We start from the raw sequence: 9321 nt of genomic DNA, 5'->3' as shown, positions 1-9321 counted from the left end.
AAAACGGAATTAGGTTTTAATAAGGAATTGAAATTTGAGAATGTTGTTGATCAGTTAAATAGCATTGAGGGGAAATGCTATTTAACAGCTTTTTAAATAATACTGGGATCATTATGAGAATTTGAGGTATAGATATTAGGATCCAGTAGATGGCAGTAGTGCAACAATAATGGATGCAAGCTGCTGTTGAAATCTAAAGAAGAAGAAGAAAGTGCCCATTTTCTCATGCACATGCTAGTAGCAACACAAAGGATCAGCACTTTTACTGTTACAGTTACCGTTCGGAAACTACCGTAATCAGTTCAGTTAAATCTAAACTTAACTTTTTCTTTTTCAACCCTAATAAATGTGATATTCAATTGACCTGTTATGACTCAAATTTTGGGTGTCCGCCCCCCTCTGCTGCTGCTGCATCGCTGTGGAAAACCTGGAGCGACAGAGATATCTGAGGCTTATATGTGTGTTTACTGGTTTAAAAAAAAACTTTGGGGTTGTGGTTTGTTGTCCGGTGCGGCTCATAGTTAGGAAAATACGGATTATAATCCTTCCTGGATTTTTTTCTGTGAAGAACCCAGAGAGAGTTATTTGATTGTGCTTTCTGGAAAACAATACATTTTTACATTTACAAACTCCTGTAATCGTCACACTTTTTCTGCTACAATCTGACTCCGGCCCCCAGCAGAGAAGGAAAAAGATATGTGGCCCTCACAGGAAAAAGTTTGGGGACCCCTGATTTAAAGTAAACAGGTTCACCAAACGCAATCATTAAAATGTATTATGGATTTTAATGATTGAATGAATTTACACTCACAATGCGTTACACAACCCATGTTTAATTTATCCAAATCTTAAAAAAATATACATTTCAGAAAATAAACTGATACTGATATCGTCCTACGACCAGATTGAGATTCAAACTCTTTCAATATTTGATATTGTACACAGCTATCTAAACATGTATTCAATAGTAATAATTGTAGTTATCCAACTAAATATCACCTACTATTACTACCTACAACCTTATGAGTCACATTCCAGACTGGTAGAGAACATACGCTCATTAGAAAGAACGTTTTTGAAACAATAATATGATCGTTCAAATTCAGTAAACGGTGAGAATGAAGAGACTCATTTATCATAAGGAACAATTTAGATGTATGTTTACAGTCACCATCACCCTTAAAATACAGATTTACTGGAGCCTACAGGACATGAATTAACAAATAAAATCTACCAACACGTTCATCTTCAAATAGAGAACTTGATGATGGAAGATGAGGCCAGTTTTGGTTTCCAGTAAAGATCCACAGAAATATAAAACATGAAAAAGCAATCAGAAGCAGTCAGTTGAAATAAACTTTACCAGTTCATGATGAGGCTAAAGAAATGGTATTGCTGAAGGTGAGAAAAATGTAAAAGATTTTGCTTACAAGTGGAGTCAGATGCTGCAACTGTAGTTGGTTTTTAAGCTGTAATTAAACCTTTACTTCACAGACCTTTTGTAATAAATTACAGACCTATGTCTAATCTTCCTTTGGATTGTGATGGTGTTGAATATTTCCTTGACTTACTTTCTTGTGTTCTCCTTCCAAGCTTCCATGGTACCTACTGGATTCTGTTCCTCAATCTCCTGGTTGTCCAATTGTTGAATTCCTCAAGATTAATACCTCTGATACATGTTGCTTGGCTTCACTCTGGTATCCACAAGATCTCCCTCGTTCCGGCACCTTTCCTATACAGACCCAGCTCGAACCTCTCCCCACCTTCCCTCTGTTACGTCCACCAGGCTCGTTTGATGGGGCAACATTAAAGGAGACCACACAAGGATTTAATGACTTAATGAAAATAGAATTTATTAAATTAGATTAAAGAAATAAACCTGAAAAAAAGGAATGCCTGAAATGAGAAACCAAAATAGATTAAAGCAGAACCTAGAGTTGACCAGAAATAAGCAAATGCTAAACAAACCTAACAAATCTCAACCATACGATACGATACGATACGATACGATACGATACGATACAAACCAAACCAAACCAAACGGGGTTTTGAGAAGGGAGAGGGAAAAGCCTCCAGACTGCTGCATGCATGGCAGTTTTAAACCACAGAACACCAATCAGGGCAACACATATCACCTGTCTTCAGAACCCTACAAGGAAAAAAGGGCAGAGACCCACTGAAGCCGTAACACCTCCTCACAGACTTTTCTCCACCATAATCAGTAAGAAACCTCATTCCTTCTGTATTTTCCAGCCAGCCTGTTTTTCGCCACTCATTGTCCTCCATTCTCTCCCAGAGATCCGTTTTCCTTTTTCCTCTCCAGATTCCCCAGACAGAGACACACACTCAATTCATTGTTTGTACAATAAACTTTCCATCTGAGTCCTGAGAGAAACTGCCCCAAACCAGGACACATTGCTCAGTCAGAAACAACCAATTAGAGACAGAGGAGACTCTTACTGTTCTTAATCTCATGCTCACCGCTTGCATAAGATCCACTCACCATTACAGCTGCAGCTGGTTCACCACAATAGAGTAAGTACAGTTCATAAACTTTACTGTGCCTGCTTTTCACATACATAAAATCACACAGCACTGGACAATAAAATCAACCTTAAAGAATAAAGCCTGCATGAGAAACAAAAAATTGACATGAAAGCCTGGAACAATAAGAGCTCTGTCCGTCAACACAACCTGTGACTGGCCGACAGTTCCACACTACGGTTCCTGTCCTGGAAAAGACATTGATGCCAAATCTAGTCTACTTAAAGGATGCAAAAGCAAAAGATTCTTACAGATTTTTCTACAACTGCAGATATTCAGCTCGCCCACTCCCTGAACTTCACCCTGGTCAAAATGTGAGAGTGAAACTTGATGGAGAAAAAAGGTGGACAAAGCCTGCCACCTTTGTCCAGGCTTTGTAGACAAAGTGTAAGCCATTTGTGAGTCCTTAGACTTACAAATGACTTACAATGACTTACAGCCCAGATCCTACCTGGTGGAAATGGTCAATGTTCCCATGTCGCAACAGACATCACCTTCAGGTGGTTCCTGGGACTGATACGCCTGCAGAACAACAAAGCTCTGAGCCTGCAGTGGGGAGCACTAGGAAACTAGACATGTAAAACAGGCTTGAAGAAGAAGTAGCTCAAGTTGTTACCTTGTGCCATAGCTAAATAAAGAAGCAGAGTTTTCCACTAAGGATTTCCTCTCGTGTCTTCCTTCATATCATGGCAAAGGAATTGTTAATTATTGCCACTACTAATGGGTAATGCAGTACATAGTCTGCTGTTTTTCTCTAAACCCAGCAGTAAGAGTAATTTGTACCAGTAGAATGGGAGGCAGATCCTTTAGTTCTCCTGTGGAACAAAACCCAGTTTAAATCTGTGAGGCAGACACCCTGTCTGTTTTCTAGATCAGGCAAAGAACTTTCCTTTTTGATAAAGCTTACAGTTAGAGTGACTTAGGTTAACCCAGTGGTTTCCAAACATTTTCTGCCCAACCCCCCATGATTACAAGGTGCTTGTTAACCTTAAGCTAACAAGCACCTTGTTAGCTTAAGGTGACTAGCTAAAAAATTAGCTAGTCATTTTTTAGCTAACTTTACCTGCATCCAGCAGCTTTACTCAACTCATTCTGTTAGTTTGGGGGAAAAACTGTGAAAAGTTCTTTGCGTTTTGCTGCCATGATTCTAACACACCTGAGCAGCTCCGCCCAGCAGCAGCAGGTCTCCTTCACGACGCACAGGTGAAAACCCAGCGTCGTAGCGCTCATGTTGCGTTTAAAGGCGGCTCGGAAAAACAGGTTACCACATGTTAACAACGGATTAAACAGTTTTAACTGCTGATAAAAGTGACAGAGGAGACAGATATGGGAAGTGTGGAAGCCCACTTCCAAATTGACAGAGGAATAACAGAGAGTTGGTCATTCTAAGGTAAAAACCCAGCGCATACAGTGTTCATGTTTTTTGTTGTTGTTCTTTTTCATCCAGACGGCTCCCCCCCACCCACCCCCCCATTCAATGGCAAGGCGCCCCCCCTAAGGGGCGCGTCCCACAGTTTGGGAACCTCTGGGTTAACCTGAGCTACCTCTGTAGTTATATTGCCATAGGCTAACACTGCTGGAGAACAAACTGACCACTTTTTTCATTTTATTTTTCTACTACTCTCCAGTTTGCATTATTTGCTGTTATTTCAATTGTTAACTTTTTGTCTTTTTTCAGTTATTTTTCTCTCCATAGAAGCTACATCTGGTCTGGCATTCTGATTGGCTGTGACTCCTGGAGGAGACCAATGGCTGAGATAATGCTGCCATCAAATTATTGCTCAGCTTCTCTGTTTATGTTCATGAACATGAAAAATAAATCTAAGCCAGTTCATCTGTTTCTTCCATGCTCAGTATAGGGTGTTACTGTAAAATAATGCAAAGCGAGCAATTATCTAGGAAGAGTAGTGGAACCATCCATCCATGTCTATATGCAGCATTTACTGGGTTACATCCTGGACAGGTCACTAGTCCATAAGTGTTGGAACATTTTTTTGTTATGTTGTTTGTTTTCAGCAAGAAAATTTAACATTTTCAAAACACAAATTAACCGTAGAATTAAATATGTATGTTATGGTGTAATTTATACATATTCAAGCTTTCCCCCAGTGTATTATAGGCCTGGCAGCCCGCCATGCTTTACTAGCGCCACCGCCAGGCTAAGCCTTTCTTGATTTTTTTTTTCTTCTTCCTTTAAGGAAAAAAAAAAATGCCTTTTTTTAAAAAAAATTATTATTTAAGCCGGATTGTGAACGTTTCCGTTACTCAGCGTTTCACTACCGGAGCAGATTTATTCCTAAAAGATATGGTTATAGAAGATGTGTTTATAGTTTATGCATTTAAACACGGTGTTATGCCCAGAAAAGCCCGCCTGCCCAAATTTGCATCCCCTGTCGCGGGAGCGCGCATCGCTCTAAGCTCTCGCATATTGACGAGGAAACGGATAAAAATATGACCGAAGAGGAAATTTTAAAGATATTTGTAACATTATCACGTTTCCTAACCGTGTAATCCCTAATATGGTGGGTTTTATTTCGCAAATTATTTGAAATAAATACGGTTTTTACACTTTTATTGACACAATGAGTCGAACTTTTTTTCAGTCCGTGTCTGTTGTAAACGTTCTCCGCAAATGGTTTGAAATTCTCTGCTTTGTCTTTTGATATCATAATAGCTCAAAACCATTGCAACAGATGGTTCCATCCATATTGCCCAAAAATGCATCCCTGTGCTAATTTTAATAATTAGAGAGTTAATAGTGAAATAACTTTTTCTACATAATGAGAGTAGCTCCAAGAACTGATGGTATAAGTTTTAAATCAATTGGATAATATTTGAGGGGAATAGATATGGGATGCATATTTTGGCAGGCTGGAAATCCATATTGCCCAAAAATGCATCCCTGTGCTAACTTTGAGAAATAAAGAGTTAAAAGTAAAATAACTATTTCTACATAATGAGAGTAGCTCCAAGAACTGCTGGTATAAGTTTTAAATCAATAAGATAATATTTGAGGGGAATAGATAAGGGATGCATATTTTGGCAGGCTGGAAATTTTGCCCAAAAACGCATCCCTGTGCTAATTTAAAGAATTCAAGAGTTAATAGTGAAATAACTTTTTCTACATAATCTGAGTAGTTCCAATAACTGCTGGTATATGTTTTATATCGACAGGATAATATTTGAGGGGAATAGAGAAGGAATGCATATTGTGGCAGGCTCAAAATCTATATTGCCAAAACATGCATCCCTGTGCTAATTGGGTGAAATAAAGAGCTGAAAGGATTTAATCTCTTCTACGTAATGACACTTGTTCTCTGAGCTAATGCTATAAGTTTCATATCAACAAGACGGATGCAAATATTTTCAGGCTCATAAATTAAGTTGCATTTCCTCCTACATTAACAGACTAGAAGTGAAGCATGATATAAAATGTTCTACATAATGGTTCTCTGTTGCAATGGTTTTGAGCTATTATGATATCAAAAGACAAAGCAGAGAATTTCAAACCATTTGCGGAGAACGTTTACAACAGACACGGACTGAAAAAAAGTTCGACTCATTGTGTCAATAAAAGTGTAAAAACCGTATTTATTTCAAATAATTTGCGAAATAAAACCCACCGTATTAGGGATTACACGGTTAGGAAACGTGATAATGTTACAAATATCTTTAAAATTTCCTCTTCGGTCATATTTTTATCCGTTTCCTCGTCAATATGCGAGAGCTTAGAGCGATGCGCGCTCCCGCGACAGGGGATGCAAATTTGGGCAGGCGGGCTTTTCTGGGCATAACACCGGCAGCGCGCTGCCGTAGCTGGATTAAGTTTACCTGAGCGCGGACACAGGCTGAACTGTATGGATATTTACATCAGCTCCCTGTGAGGAATTGTGATCAGTTATGAGGAGTTATTGATTAAGGTAAGAGTTTAAACCCACCACGTTAGCTCTGTTTGCGCAGCTTTACGTGAACCGCACTAATAACTTGTAGTCGCGCTTTCAGAGGTGCTTTGAGGAGCGGTGAGAAAGAACGATGTATATTTGTGAACAACACATTATGCAGCGTTTACATCTCAACACGCTGCCCAGCGTTTGGCCCCGTCTTCCCCGTAAAGTTTAGGTCTGTGTTCGCGGTTGGTCTGTGTGTTAGTGGTTAACGACCCAGCGCTAATCAGTCATCGTGCAGGTTTAACCCGGTGAGGAGCTTTCGCGCTCTCCTCGCAGTCACGCATCACGCTGATTTTATATTATTTTATTACTAGTATTATTTTTCCGGTTACACTGAGCACCAAACCGTATCAAATGCTTTGTCCACTTAGTCAGACAGAGTTAATGCGCGCGGCCACTGCACATTTGAAAAACTCGACCAGCCAAAATAGTTTCTGTCCCCTTGTTAAAAACTCAACAGACCCGAAATGAAAGAGCTACTAAAGCCACATTAGAAGCATTGAAGCGGGTTTAACACATAATACAGGGTCGGAGCAGAATTTGCTTTAGGGTAGCGGTTCTCAACGTGGGTGGTACCGCCCCCCAGGGGGCGTTCAGAGGACGGCAGGGGGCGCTGGCGGACATTTTTACAAAACGGGGGCGCTGGGATGCCTTTGGGGGGCGTTTGGTCGAAGGTAAACTTTACACCTTAAATCCACAACAATGCCAGTTTAGACTTTGAGCAACTTGGTAAAACTGTATTGTGTAACATTAAACCATGTTTAGCTGCAACTGTATCGATGGCAGCTCTTCTTCTATTCAGTGTTTGTAGCTTCATGGCTCCGCATCAGTTCAGCGTTACACCGGCTGATGATGCTGCTGTGATTCACTTTGTCTGGTATTTATGTAGCTACATATGTTTTAGCAGTTCTGTGATCATGTCAAAGCAGCAACTTATATTAAAAAGTGTTTTATTGTCCGTCTGGATGCTGCCCGCTTCCATGGAAGGACAACAGAAAATCGCTCTCATGTAATTACAAAAATCACGACACCCTCACTGTGTATCCCTCTGAAAAATGAACCCATTTAAATAAATCCCTCCATGGGTGATACCACGATAGAGAGCGTTCATTTTATAGCGTTAACACGGTGCTGTAAGTCAGTGGCGCAAAAAGTGGGTATGCAGGGTATGAAACGCATAGGGGCGCAGCACCAGAGGGGGCGCCAAAACCCGGTCTGGAGGGGGCGGCGCGCCGATGATGTTTTCCCATACAGTTCAGCGTGCCTTAGCTCCTTCACATCGCACACATAACGAGGTAAATTTAGCGTCACAGCGGGGGGGGGGGGGGGGGGGGGGGGGGGGGGGGGGGGGGGGGGGGGGGGGGGATGTTCCTTCCCTCGGGTGGGGGCGCCGATCTACGTTTTCGCATCCACCTGAATAATGTGTAGTTGCGCCACTGCTGTAAGTGGTCCGGTATGAAACGGGGGTGATAGAACAATACAGCACTTTTAAATTTCAATAATCAGAATACCGAAATAGTTTCCGTTGTTTTAAAAGGTTTATGTCAGTCTGCCCTTTCCCCATCGATATGTTTCCTGACCACCCTGCACCTTAGGGGTTAAAAAAAAAACCCGCCGCGCACATAGCGCAAAACTCTGAAACATGAGAAGCGGGCAAAACGGAACGACGAACTAGATGTGAATTATGGCACATTATGGTGAATTAACAGAGAATCCGACGCTGAACAGTGAAAAATTAGCATAATGTGAAATATATTATGATTAGGCAGCGCAGCAGGTGATGAGTGAAGATTACTGATGGTCAATAAATGATAAAATAAATCTGGCAACAGGAAATTAACTAAAGTGGACATAGCAATAAACCAAGAGAGGATAAAACTAATCAAAAGAAACTAAATGGAAATGAATGAAGAACAAAATACAAGAATAAACTAAGAAACTAAAGTAAATACGGAGGAATAAACTGGTATGGCAAGACCTTTCGAGCAATAATTAATACAGAGACTGTATGGCAAGAATAAACAGACACTATTTCCAGATAAAAGGTAAAATAATATTGTTGAAGTGCCATGGGTAGGGGCGCAACTACACATTATTCAGGTGGATGCGAAAACATAAATCGGCGCCCCCCCACGAAGGAGCGTAGAAACATACGCTCGCCCCCCCAACCTCCCTCCTCCAGACGCCGATATGTTTAGGGCAAAACTCGCTACATTTACCCCGTTATGTGCGCGAGGTGAAGGAGCGTAAGGCGCGCTGAAGTGTATGGGAAAACATAATCGGTGCACCGATTCAAAACATCTACAATAATGATAGTAACATTAATAATAAAATAATTGTCAGTGCAAAGTAGCCTACAAATTCTTTGGTGGGGGCTGTGAGGGACCTGGATAAAGGCTGGGGGGGCGCTGGCCTGAAAAAGTTTGAGAAACACTGATTTAGAGGTTTCTTTTGTTGCTAAAACCAGCAGCACCTCTAACAGCTTCTGTTTTAGATTTAGTGAAATCTAGGACAGAGGGAGTTGTTTAACTGGCAAACCTAAAAAGCAATAAATTATAATTGCAGTTTACTAATTTGTATTTGTGAACAAATGGAGCTGAAACTCAGATTAAACTCACAGCATCAGATGGTTGCTATGGTAACAAACCTATCTGACTATGAGTATTGTTCTTTGAACTTTTACAAAGTAAACTTAGGAGCTCCTTAAAATCTTACGTATAAATGTTAAATTTAAAATATTTTGATTTAGGTAAGCTGAAACCATTGTCAAATTTAGCAGCAATGATAATCTCAATAAACAAATCTGTTTATTTATTGTCTATCTGTGGTC

This window comes from Poecilia reticulata, chromosome 16 (assembly GCF_904066995.2).
Source record: "Poecilia reticulata chromosome 16, P_reticulata-male-v2, whole genome shotgun sequence".
NCBI classification, from domain to species: Eukaryota; Metazoa; Chordata; class Actinopteri; order Cyprinodontiformes; family Poeciliidae; genus Poecilia; species Poecilia reticulata.
This window is presented reverse-complemented; position numbering follows the sequence as displayed.